Genomic DNA, 14,320 nt, shown 5'->3' with positions numbered 1-14,320 from the left:
CATATGCCTTTATTACATGTAGGGGCAAAGACCGTAATCCTATTATTTACTTCACCCCCATCTAACGCCACTTAGTAATAGGGGTGTTTATTATTATTTAAACCAGAAGTTCACTTTATTGTATCCATGTAAGTCTGTCTAGTCAGATTGGAGTAAACTGAATTCACTGCCTTGAAATCTTCCGGCCAACTCAAGATACAATTGAATTAATTGAATACAGCCATGCACTGGTCATAATGGTATTTTGGTCAAGAATGGATTGCATGTACAACAGTGGTATTGTAAGGTAATAATGAATGGAGTTGAAAATTTTCTATTGCTAGTGCTGTCATGGCCATTGTAATATTGTAGCACAAGGCATTACTCACGTTTCTGTAGTGATGCTGGTGTAAACACACCTACTGCACTGCCAGCCTATAAAAGTATAGCAATACAATTATGTACAATACAAAACACTTGATAATTCTAATAAATGTCTATGTATTTATTATACAAAACTTTTTACCATTATCCTAGAGTGTTCTCTTTCTCCTTAAAAAAAAAGTTAACTCTAAAACAGCCTCAGGTAACTGTAAACAGCCAGTAAAACAGCAAATCCTTCAGTAGGTATTCCAGAAGAAGGCATTGTTATTACAGGCGATGACAGCTCCATACATGTTGGTGCCCTGAAGACTTACAAGTGGGTCAAGATATGGAGGTGGAAGACAGTGATATTGATGATCCTTACCTGTGTAGGCCTAGGCTAATGTGTGTGTTTGTGTCTTAGTTTTTTTTTTTTTTAAGACGTAGTCTCTGCGTCTTGCTCTGTCTCCCAGGCTAGAGTGCAGTGGCGCAATCTTGGCTCATTGCAACCTCCTCCTCCCAGGTTCAAGCGATTCTCCAGCCTCAGTCTCTCAAGTAGCTGGAATTACAGGTACCTGCCACCACACCCAGCTAAGTTCTGTATTTTTAGTAGAGATGGGGTTTCACCATGTTGGTCAGGCTGGTCTCAAACCCCTGACCTCAGGTGATCCGCCCGCCTTGGCCTCCCAAAGTGCTGAGATTACAGGCGTGAGCCACTGCACCAGGCTTACATCTTCGTTTTTAATAAATAAGCTTAAAAAATTAAACAAAAATACAAAAGCTTATAAAGTAAGGATATAAAGAAAATATTTTTGTACAGATGTACAATGTGTTTGTGTTTTAAGCTAAGTGTTACTACAAAAGAGCCAAAGAGTTTAAAACATTAAAATGTTTATAAAACAAAAGAGTAACAGTAAGCCACAGTTATTTTATTACTGAAGAAAGAAGAATATTTTAAAATAAATGTAGCTTGGCCTGAGTGTGCAGTGTTTACAGAGTCTACAGTGTTGTACAGTCATGTCCTAGGCCTTCCCATTCACTCATTTGCTCACCCAGGGCAACTTCGTGTTCGGCAAGCCGCATTCATGGTAAGTGCCCTGTCCAGGTGTGCCATTTTTTATCTTTTCTACCATATTTTTACTGTTCATTTTCCATGTTTAGGTATGTTTAGATACATAAGTACTTACTATTGTGTTCCAATTGCTCATAGTATTTAGTAGAGGAACCTGCTGTACAGATTTGTAGCCTGGGAGTAATAGGCTAGACCATGTACTAGGTGTGTAGCAGGCTTGTGTAAGTACACTCTGTGTGGTTTGCACAATGACAAAATTGTCTGAGGACACTTTTCTCAGAGCATATCCTCATCATTTAGCGACGCATGATTATACTTGAGTTGTAGAATGCTGATTACATCATTTGCCTTGATCTTAAAAGCTCATTGAAACTTCCTATTCTTTCAGGAGTTATATCCATTTTTTTTTTCAATCAAAACATGAAATACTCCATTAGTCTGTCTCCGAATTAACTATATTGTCTGCTCTGTTTCCTTAAAATGAACGTATTTTCAACTCACTGCTTCAGTCAGCCTTAGTCTTTGCTTAAGCAATTTTTTCCCAATCTCTATTCCAATCATAGTCATCTTTCTTTTCAAGTCTTTCATTAGGAGACCTTTTTTCCTTAGAATTAATCACATTATTTCCTATTTCTGCCTCAGTGTCTAAAAACTTACTATCTACCGAGTTTATTGTACTTCACTGTGTATAACTAAATTATAGCTATAGCACCTTAAGAAATTGAACTTCTGGGCCGGGTGCAGTGGTGGTTCACATCTGTAATCACAGCACTTTGGGAGGCTGAGGCGGGCAGACCACCTGAGGTCAGGAGTTCGAGACCAGCCTGGCCAACGTGGTGAAACCCCATCTCTACTAAAAATACAAAAATTAGCCAGACATGGTGGCAAGTGCCTGTAATCCCAGCTATTCAGGAGGCTGAGGCAGGAGAATCACTTGAACCCAAGAGGTGGAGGTTGCAGTGAGCTGAGATCGCACCACTGCACTCCAGCCTGGGTGACAAGAGCAAAACTCCATCTCTCAAAGAAAAAATAAATAAATAAACTTCTGGTGTGTAACAGGGAGTTATTGAGAAATTCAAATAGGCAATGATGTTTGAGGTTTTTGAAATGTGCGTGTAGAAGCGGTATAGTGTTTTGATTGCAGGAGGGATAGACTGGACTCATGGAGGCCAGTTAACACAGGACTGAAATAGTATTGTCAAGAAATGATTATCCCTGAATTACAGAAATAGCAGTAGGAGTTGAAAAATACTGACAACACTTGGGACATGTCCAAAACATTAAATATTTTTCTCTATTATTCTAGCAGGCTAGAAAACATGAAAAGTGAAAATTTCCCCTCTAGAGTCCCTTTTCGTCACCTCTACTATACTACTGCTGGTTTCACATACGTCTTATAGATTGAGGGAGTCAGGCTGGGTGGGGAGACTGGTCTCTTTTCTGGCTTTCTAATTCTGCTGTATATCCTGCAATGACTTAATTTCCGGTTGCTGGCTTCACACTGAACAAAGTCCCTGTGACTAGGCCATTTTATGGGTGCAGAAAGACAAAAAGGAACTTGGTTCTTCTCCCTAGACTCAGCACGGCAACATCCTTGATGACATCTATTTAATGGCCTTATTTTTTCAACCTTGTTTTTTATGACCAAGCTTCAGTTGCTAGACCCATTTAAGACTTGTAGGAACAGAATTTGTCTTCTTGCTTCCAGGAAAACAGGTGCCTGTAATCCCAGCTACTCGGGAGGCTGAGGCAGGAGAATCACTTGAACCCAAGAGGTAGAGGTTTTCCTCTCCTGGTTTCTTCAAGACTTTATTTCTGTTTCAATTCCAACACCCTGCGCACTGGAACTCTACTGCTGAGCAATAATGCCTGTGCTGTTCTCCAGACACAGGCCCTTATTTTTGCATTTCACAGTAACTCTTCCATGATAATTGCAAGGTCGTTATGTGTTGCTGATTTGTATTTGTTTCTTCACTTGTATGTTCAAATATGTTCAGTTATCAAAAACCTATTTTGTATAAATTACTCCACTGGCATCAAGGAAAGCATGCATAGAAATAAAAAAATTCCCTGCCCTCAGTAAACTTATACATTAGAAGAGTTGACTGAAAGTTGGTTTCACTGCCTTTCCATTCTGACCTGTGAGAAATTACCATACATTCTTCACTCTAAGTTCTTCTATGAAAAAATTACATACATATTACATAAAAATGGAATTTTTCATATAACAATGGCAATAGAGAAAGTAGAATAAAAATGTAGAAACTTTCTCCACTCCCAGATACATATACAAACATACCTGTTCTTTGTAGAAAGAACCATCATGAAGAATTTCATATGTCCCCCTACACTACTTTTTATTTGGCTTTAGAAAATATACATTTATGTATATTAAAGCATATACATTTTATACATAAATAAATTTATATTACTATAGAGCAATTCTACTTAAAGCATGCTTTCAGATTTAAATGAATATTGGTTCTAGATACCTTCTCTTACTTAGATTTTGCAATACTTTAAAGATAATCAAATAAGGCAGTGGCACCTAATTATAAAAAGCTAATACCAGTTCTAAATTATGTGCTAACACTATTCTAATATAAAATACACATTAAGCCAAACTCAAAAACTCTACCTCTTAAATTATGAATGTGTGATGCTGGTTAACCAGAGGATTTTTCCATTGATTTGAACTCAAAGAAATTATCTATGTAAAGTGGCTTAAAATGGAAAAGTCTCCTTATTTTGATATCAAAGTCATAGGGAGGTGATAAATATTTTTGATGTCTTTGGAAGAAAATCAGCTCAATAATGATAGTATTTTAATTTGCAGTGTACTGGAATTCAAGGTTCCATATAAAGAACTGTGGTTGTTTATAAAATGGAATATTGTGGAATATTGTAATATGCAATGATGCGGCTTTTATGCAAACTAGGTACAAGCTGATGGCTCTTTCCTTTGTGATTGAATTATTTGCTCCACATATAGCCTGTGCAGTCTTGAAAATTAAGTCAAATCCCAAGTATTTTCTCTTCACTTGATCACTTAGTTATAAGAAATATTCATATATTCTATTGTGTATTTCTTAGTTTTTGATCTCAAACCTTAAATACCTTGGCTTTGCCTTTGCTACACAGTTTTAATTTACTGTTAAACTTGAATTATGCCATTATAGTAAAAGGGATTAAAGAGAATATAGCAACTTAAAGCGTCGATTGGATGGTAGCTGTTTTAGTGTAATACCAAAGCTGGGTTTCCACAAGTATTTCCTTCTATTTCTATTTTGTTCCTTTTATAGCATTAACTTAATTTATTTGCTTATTTATGTATTAGTTAGCTTTAGTGATATTTGTTCCTTGACAACTCTAATTTATATAACCTGTATGTGAGAAATGAGAATGAAAAGAAAAAAAAGAATGATTGTAATAGAAAGGAGAACAATTGTGTACAACGGGAACTTCTAATTTCCAATAGCACTACAATTTCAGGTTTATATTAAGTTCTTAGATTAGAATTTTATATAAAACATTGATGCCTATTAAATAATTATTTGATATGGAAATGATACATTAGTATAAATTCTTGAATTATCAATTTATGAGGTTATTAGTTGGATAAATTTTTATAAGATAATATCATATCATCATCCAATACTTGTATTATTTTATGACTTCTCTAACTTAACCACTGAACACCCTAAGAGCCTGTTGAAATGGGTTTTGATTATTTCTGTAATCTAGTTGGATGGGTAATGAGCTAATCTTTGATGAAAAGTTATGCTTCTTTTCAGGGGGCCGCAGATGGTGTGGAGGTAGACTGATTAATTTGTGTCGTGGTTTTAAATAAGGATCAGGAAAAATATGTTTTCACAATGAAAATATGTTTGCACAATAAAAAACATTTTCAGAAAGAAAACCTATGTAAGTAAGAATGATATACCTCAATCTAGCTTTGAGTCTGGAAATTGTAAATCAAGAACAGAGGTGGATAGAATCAAGGCAATATTTAAGGTAATTAAGCACAGGAAACGTAATGAAATGGAACAAAGATTCTTCTTTGTGGCTATATATCAAATAACATCATTTTAAATTTGTATCTATTTTGAATTGCTGGTAATGCTGCCATCTTGTTCCTGCGCTACAAGCTGAATAAAGAGCCTGGAAATACTCAACATTTATTAGCAGGGTTTTAAAAATATGTTCTTACATTTAAACTTCATCACTTTCATGTACCACTTATAATCTCTTTTATTATTTACCTCACCTAAATTCTCTGGAAGATACTTGGTAAATTAAAAGGAAGATATTGAGCATATCAATAATTTTTTAGAGCAAGCATTAAAATCCAGTTGCATGTAGTAATAGATTTTTTATGGGAGATATTATTTAGCTTTCCCTTATTTATTCTAGTTATTTTTTTCAAGAAAAATGTTTAGAGAGGTTCAGCAGATGTCTATTGTCACCCACAACTCTGACCCCCATACTCTAAAACAATAATATCTCAAATCTAGGGTGTTGAAGAAAGAACAAGAGGGTATCACCAAAAATTTTAATCACTTATTTGTATGTTATGTTTCCCAAACTACCTTGAGGGACTTGATTTTATATAATGCAGATGTTAGTAGTTCAATCTCTAGAAGCAGAAAGACTGGAGTTTGAAATTTGGTTCTGTCACTTTTCCCCAGTGTGGTCTTACACCAGTGATTCTAGTCCTTAATTTCTTCATCTACAAATTGAGGAAAATACCAACTTTTATTTTATAAAGTTGTAGTGAGCATGAAATAAATGTTATTGCATGTAAAGTTTTTAGAAGTATACAGAGAAGGCATATCAAAAGCATACATTTTAGCCATTATTTTAATATTATAATAATTTGTTAACCTAACTTATTTACCACCTACACAATGTAGTTGGTTTCCCATTGTCTACCGGACACAGCCTGAGCTCTTTCGTGTACCATTTATGACACTTTATGGTCTGGTCTAAACATCCTTTTGCATTCTTACCTTCTGTAAGTACCAAAAAGGATGTGGGTGAGTAAACATCACACACTTGTGGATATAGCTTCACAACACTATTCATCATTTCTAAGCAGATCATTTCCAAATGTCATGATCCGTTTGCATACAAGTGATCTTTGCCCATATTGCCTGCTAAATGTTTTCCACTTGCCTCCACTGGGCATGGATTATGACCTAGGTTAATTCTTAATTCTTCTTGTAAACCTTTCGTTGTTCTGAGCACTCAGTCATAATTAATTAGTTTTTCTTTAATTTTTAAAATATTTATATTTCAGTGCTATAACTAGTACTGTGGTAATTGGTAACAATTTATCTGCCACAAAATTGTAAATTCTTCATGATCTTGAAAGGTTCAAGCTCCATGTCTTGTATTTATCACAGTTCCTAGGACATAGTAAGCATTTGATAATGTTTTCAGAAACAAAAACTCATGGAAATTAAGAAAAGTAGGAGACATATTAAGAACTTAATAAAATGTTAATAAACATTGCTATGTACTGAATGATGGTGGCTCCCCCAAATTCTTATGTGGAAGCCCTAACCCTCAATGTGATGGTGTTTGGAGGTGGGGCCTTTGGGAGGTGATTAGGTTTAGATCTCGAGACAGAGAGCCTTATGAGATTATTGCCCTTATAAGAAAAAGGTGACAGAGAGCTCCTTGGAAGGGCCATGTGAATGCACAGCTAGAAGGTAGGTACAAGCTGGGAATTAGACCCTCACCAGGAAATAAATCTGCCACCATTTTGATCTTGGATTTTCCAGTTACCAGAACTGTGAAAAACAAGTATCTATTGCTTAAGACATCGAGTCTTGGTATTTTGTTTTAGCACCCCAAGAAGGCTAAGACAAGCATATTATTTGGTGTTTTCATATAATGTAGAGAAACCTTTTTTAGATGAAAGCGTGTGTATTTTGGGACTGGGATCCTCAAATAAAGGATACTACTGTTTTAAAATTTGAAAACTTTAATAGAAGTGAATATAGGCAAAATAAAAGCAACATTCTGATGATCAAGTGATCGAGGCAGGCTGGAGTGAGGCATAATAAACCTAGTTTATAATACAGTGGATAATAAATACATATTTGTAGATGACTGGCCCATAATGAATGGATGCATTGATTAGTAAGTGAAAACCTAGTAGGCCTTTCTCTACTGAACTTCAGTGTTGGCATCATGAGATGTCTCACTTTTAAAAAACTGTTTCCCACTGAGTTTCTCTTATTCTTTGTCAGCTAAAGAATATTAAGTTAGGTCCATCAGGTGTGACCTCACAACCTGGCACATTTCTATGGTTATTCCAGATATGAAGTTCTATTAAGTTAGTCTTCTAGCAAGTTGTCCATTAATTCTAAATTCAGACCAATCCTTAAAGTTACCAATAGGAATAAAGCTAATGAAGTCTATGTTTCCAAATAAAATTGATGATTATTTGTTAAATCACCATGAGAGAAATACCACGTTTTTCAAGGCAATTATATTTATGTACATGCATTTGACCACAGATTTTGAGACAGGTACTTCACAATATCGTTGCATTTTGAACAATTAACTATTCATGAATTCATATATTCATGCATTATCAGGTCATATATTTTAATTAAAATAATGTAACACCTTCCAATGATTAATAATAGGATGTTTCACAAAAGTAAATTTTACTTTATTAAAATCATAAAATTATAGTAATAGATTAATCTCCTCTATAAGTTAGCTGCATAAAGTGCCTTCACTAATAAATAAAACTGTTCATTTTCAAGATTTGGAGTCTGTATTATGATATAAATATAATATAATATGATATAAATATCGCAATAGATGCTTTCTTCTTTTTGGCCCTATACAAGCAATTTGTTGAAATCTGTTATAATTTGAGCTAAGTCTGTATTGGGCTTATTATCCTGCCTCCATGCTTGAAAAAAACAAAACAAAATACAGGTTGTTCAAAATAGATGCTCTGAAGTTACTTCCAACTTCCACATATAACCTGTGTCATTATTTTTTACTTACTGCTTCATAAATCAATACTTCTACTTATATCTTTTTTTCTATTTTTCCTCTCTTTTATAAAAACCATCCAGGTCTATAATTCTTCTTTTGGCCCTATACAAGCAATTTGTTGAAATCTGTTATAATTTGAGCTAAGTCTGTATTGGGCTTATTATCCTGCCTCCATGCTTGAAAAAAACAAAACAAAATACAGGTTGTTCAAAATAGATGCTCTGAAGTTACTTCCAACTTCCACATATAACCTGTGTCATTATTTTTTACTTACTGCTTCATAAATCAATACTTCTACTTATATCTTTTTTTCTATTTTCCTCTCTTTTATAAAACCATCCAGGTCTATAATACTTCCTCCAATTCTTGCTCTAAGATGGGATCTCTCTGTATTACTAGGAAAAATACAACTATAATTTAGTATTTATTGCAGGAATGACAACTGAGGAATAAAATGCCTCTAACATTGCATCCAAATAATCCCAGATGAGGATCATTTTCATGCTTAATAAGTAGCTCTATTCACTATATCTTGTTTTGTTTGTTTCATATTTTTCCTGGTGTGGCGGTCTTGTAATAATTTTTGGCTCTAAAGTATGCTGTTGTTTGGTTTTAATAAGACATCAGCTTGCAGTAAAACTGAACAGATGCGATTTAAAGTGCTGATCTATCTTGCAGATCCCCATAAACTTGCATTCCTATTTCACAGGCGTGAATAGGAATGAAATCCAGTGTACTTGTGAGTAGAATAATCTATTTCTAAGTTTTTATACCCCAACACCACTACCTCCTCCCATTTTCATGGCAAACATTTTCTTTGATATGAAAGGCTTCATTGTAGGAAACAATCTCTCATGGACTGATTTATCTGGATAATTTTTTGAAAACTCATGTTTCCATGACAGACTCTGCAGATTACACTGGTTGAGAGTCAAAATTAGCAGTGTATTTCTCTGCATAGCACACATTAGTACACATTTTTTGTTCAATGAGCTACTTTAGCATATGGGATGTAAAGTTCCACTGTGTGATTTTGTCTTGAGCTAGTTGAGTTATAGACAGTTCAAGTACTTTTTGATACTGTATTTTTTTTTTTTTTTTTTTTTTTTTTTTTTGGAGACCAGGCTGGAGTGCAGTGGTACAATCTCAACTCACTGCAAGCTGCGCCTCTGGAGTTTAGGCCATTCTCCTGCCTCAGCCTCCCGAGTAGCTGGGACTACAGGCGCCCGCCACCACGCCCGGCTAATTTTTTGTATTTTTAGTAGAGACGGGGTTTCACTGTGTTAGCCAGGATGATGTCGATCTCCTGACCTTGTGATCTGCCCACCTCCGCCTCCCAAAGTGTTGGGATGACAGGCGTGAGCCACCAAGCCTTGATAGTGGACTTTAAATAGTCCAATTCAGAGCGCTTAACGTGTTCTACTGACTTCTTGAGGGTTACTTACATATTTTCAACATAGGCTTAATGTAGCATCATGAAATGACCATACCAATGCTCAAAGACTGTTTCTTTAAGAACATGTTTGGGTATTTCTAAAGGAAAATATGCTCATTATAAATGTTAACAATTGTTAATAGCACGTGCCTTGTAGTCCCAGCTACTCGGGAGGCTGAGGCAGGAGAATGGCGTGAACCCGGGAGGCAGAGCTTGCAGTGAGCTGAGATCGCGCCACTGCACTCCAGCCTGGACGACAAAGACTCCATCTCAAAATAAGAAAAAATTGTTATACCAAATATGGAATTGGTACCATGAAATTACGAGCTGCTGAAGTAGGGAGGAGCTTTCATTGTGTTACACTGGAAACATCACATTATTTTTTTTTAAACTTTTAAGTTAAATTGGATCTAGCAACTTTTCTAGCTGCCTAAAGGCAAGGCGTCATAAACCTGTCATAAACAGTGAATAAGTGACTGCAAACTTAGGAATAAAAAAGGAGAAAATAGCGATCCTACAGATTGAGATAACTATACCAGATATTTCTCACCATTTAGGAATATCACATTTATTCAAGAGACGAAAAACTCACATAATCCAGTGGTTTCCAATGTCCTCTATAACAAAGCAGCTTGTATGAGACTAACCCTCCTCTAAAAAAATAGAAAAATTAGTACGTGAGTCGGCTGGGCGCGGTGGTTCACTCCTGTAATTCCAGCACTTTGGGAGGACAAGGCGGGTGGATCACGAGGTCAGGAGATCGAGACCATCCTCGTTAACACGGTGAAACCCCGTCTCTACTGAAAACAAAAAAGAAAAAAGAAAAAAACCAAAACCAAACATACACACACACAAAACGAAACAAAAAGATTAGTATGTGAGTCAACTCTTTTAAAGTATTAGGGAACCACCATGGCAGACAGAACTACAGGGCTTCAGATTCTGGAGACAAGGGTGGCAGGCTGATGTGAGTCCTATATTTATCTATCTCTAAGATTTTCCTTGGGACCTTGCCAATGCCATGGGTGAGATGGCAGAGTAGAAATCAAAAGCCTGGGGTTATGAAGGTCTCATTGTGTGGAGGACACAGAAATTGGCATTTGGACCCTCCAAGAACAATTGAATTTTAGGGAAAAAATCATACTGCAGGGAAGTAAGTGAGAGACAGCATGAAGGCCTTTGGTCACTTCCTCCACATTTCCTTCCACCATGCACTTCCTGTGTGGTGTTCAGGAAAAGACACCAGAAAACACATAGCAAGCCATGTTTGAGATCTAAAGAACTGAACAAATATTGCAACAGTCTTGGTTAACGGGAAAATGAAGCAAAAGTGTAAAGATTAATAAATTGGATGACCCCCATGAACACTCAGCTTTCAATTAAGATCACAGAAAGGATAAAACCTAAGAGCCAGGTTTATGCCTTAGAGGTAAGAGTTGACCAAAGAAAGCCCAACTTTAAGAAAGCTTCATACCTTCCTTTGACTAGGTCAGGGTGATCCGCCAAAATACTCTAGGCATGCATGAAGATTAACCCTCTTTTGAGAAAGATTATAAATCAGGGACTCTACAATTTTTATATACCATGTATGTCATGAATTTAAAATGACCAGACATGTCTATAAAATGTATTAAAACCAAATAAAAAATACAGACTATCAAAATAGATCCACAGGTGATCTAGATAGTCTAATTATTTATAAATAATGGACTTTAATAATGATTTTTTTATTTTTTTGAGACAGCGTCTCACTCTGTCACCCAGGCTGGAGTGCAGTGGCCGGATCTTAGCTCACTGCAAGCTCTGCCTCCAGGGTTCACGCCATTCTCCTGCCTCAGCCTCCCGAGTAGCTGGGACTACAGGCGCCCATCACCTTGCCCGGGTAGTTTTTTGTATTTTTTAGTAGAGATGGGGTTTCACATAATGATTATTAAGTTAAAAAATAAAAGATGTAGACTTACTGGAGGACTGGGATCTGTAAGTCAACATTTTCAAACTAAGGAAATAGAATAATTGAATATACGAATTAAAAAACTAGACTTATTAATGTATTAAACATTTCAGAAGAAATAGCAAACTGAAAAAAGTCAGAATACTTGAAACACGTATAGAAATAAGATGGGAAATTTAGAAAAGCATGCAAAGTATAGGGAATACAATGAACAGATCTTTTTAAAAAATGTAATTTGAGTTCCAGAGTAAGAGAAGACTAGGGCAGAAGCAATATTTGACATAATATTGCCTGTGAATTTACCAAGACAGGCATAGACATCAAACATACAATGCAAGAAGCATGATGGACCCCAATTAGAAGAAATACAAAGAAAATCACATGTAAATGCATCATATAAAATAGCTGAACTATTCAACTAAAGAGAAAAATTAAATCTTTACAGCAGCCAGAAAAAAAAAATTCCCTTAACAGAGAGAAAGGAAAAAAAGAGTGGCAGCTGATTTTTTAGCAGAAGCAATGAAAGAAAGAAGGAAAAGGAATGACATTTTTCATGTTCTGAAAGCAATAACTAACAGTGGAGAATTTTATATTATGCAAAATATTAACCAATCTTGTGTAACGATACCAGATAAAGTTGTGTTTATGGTGAGAAATAGTGTAGAAATATGTAGGCATATTTCATTACGATAAATGTGTGAATTCAACAGGAAGACATTACAATTCTAAATTTGTGTGTATGCAATAGTAGTTTAAAATGTACATAGCAAAACCAAACAAAAGCTAAAGATAAAATAACAAGGAGATAAAATAACAACAAGGAGATTTTAACATTCCTCTCACTCCTGTCTAGTCATTTTAACATGCTTCCGTCAGTCATGTAAAACAGATACAAGTCAGAGTAAGTTTATTAGTTAAGTAGGGCTGCCATAACAAAGTACCATAAAGTTGGTGTCTTAACCAAAGGAAATGTATTGTCTTTCAGTTCTGGATTATGGAAGTTTGAAATCAAGGTATCAAAAGGGTTGGGTCTTCCTAGAGGTTTTGTGGGACATCCACACTATAGAATAAAAAGCAATTCAAGAAGCACAATGGATATCAATTAAAAGAAATGTAAACAAACAAAGAAACATCCAAATACATCAAATAAAATTGCTGATACACACAATTATATGTTTAGATGTCAAAAGATTTTTGAAAAAGACATTCTCAAAAGGTTATATAATATGTGATTCTATGTATATAACATTGTAAAAAATGACAAAATTATAGACATGAAAAACAGATTATTGTGGCCAGGGATTATGAGATTTGAGAATGGGAGCTGGCTTTGACTATAAACATGTAGTACCTGATATTTTTGTGATATAACTGTTGGTGGTCACATGAATCTATTGAAAGATAAACTTACATAGACTCAATATATACAAGTAGAAAATGATACACCTGTTATAATAGTGATGATCTGCATATATAAAATTATAGCCATTCAACCGTTATTAGTGGTGCTTTACGTTAGGTAGTGTTGAATTCTGATAGCTACCTTGTTTCCTAAACAATCACTTCCACATATAACTAAACCATTTTAATAAAATCTTGGTCATATTAAATTTTCTTTCACTTTCTGCATTTAAGGAAGTGGCACAAAAGCACAAAAATTATATATTCACACAAACACACACAGATAAAACATAAACTGAAGTTGTGATGAATTGAGATAAATTACTAAACTTCATTCCTGCCTTTTTGCACACAGAATTTCAAGTGAATAAAAAGTATAGGTCTTACTATTGGAAGCCTGTTACCATATTACAGCTAAATGAAAGACAAAACAAACATATGTATTGGTTGACAACATTTATCTGAAAAATACAAAATAAAGTAATCTTTAAAAAACATGGTTGGCATGATTAGATCAAGAAGGAGGTCAGGTGTGGTGGCTCACACCCGTAATGCCAGCACTTTGGGAGGCTGAGGCGGGCGGATCACGAGGTCAGGAGATGGAGACCATCCTGGCCAACATGGTGAAACCCCATCTCTACTAAAAATACAAAAATTAGCTGTGTGTGGTGGCGCTTGCCTGTAATCCCACCTACTCAGGAGGCTGAGGCAGGAAAATCGCTTGAACCAGGGAGTCGGAGGTTGCAGTGAGCCAATTTCCCGCCACTGCACTCCAACCTGGCGACGGAGTGAGACTCTGTCTCAAAAAAAAAAAAAAAAAAAAAAAAAGCCCAGAATGATGATAAGAAAAGGGCTTTCTACAAGATTTGACCACTGTCATCCAAACTAAGGTAATTAGGGTTAACATGGTTGTGTGCCTGATAGCTAACAAAAGCATTTAGTGCTTTAAGGACTGAAACACAATTCATAAGTTTTGTTTTTGTTTCTTGTTCCAATTTTTTTAAAGTCAAGGCATAATAATTGTACATATTTACAAGGTACATGTGATATTTTGATAAGCATATAGAACTTAACACTGATCTGATCTTTTGTTTCC

General features: G+C 35.4%; 1 long non-coding RNA gene across 1 annotated transcript; it reads right to left on the bottom strand.

Annotated features, from left to right (window-relative positions):
* Positions 1-5,952: 5,952 nt before the first annotated feature.
* On the bottom strand, positions 5,953-10,528 carry LOC108534055 (uncharacterized). Its single transcript, XR_001886871.1, has 2 exons — positions 10,465-10,528; positions 5,953-6,143 (listed from the first exon to the last, which is right to left on the bottom strand). It is a non-coding gene; the product is annotated as an uncharacterized LOC108534055 (long non-coding RNA).
* Positions 10,529-14,320: the final 3,792 nt, after the last annotated feature.

This window comes from Rhinopithecus bieti, unplaced genomic scaffold (genome assembly GCF_001698545.2).
Source record: "Rhinopithecus bieti isolate Rb0 unplaced genomic scaffold, ASM169854v2 scaffold_9996, whole genome shotgun sequence".
NCBI lineage: Eukaryota > Metazoa > Chordata > Mammalia > Primates > Cercopithecidae > Rhinopithecus > Rhinopithecus bieti.
Note: the sequence above shows the minus strand (reverse complement) of the source record. Positions and strands in the feature narration are given on the sequence as shown.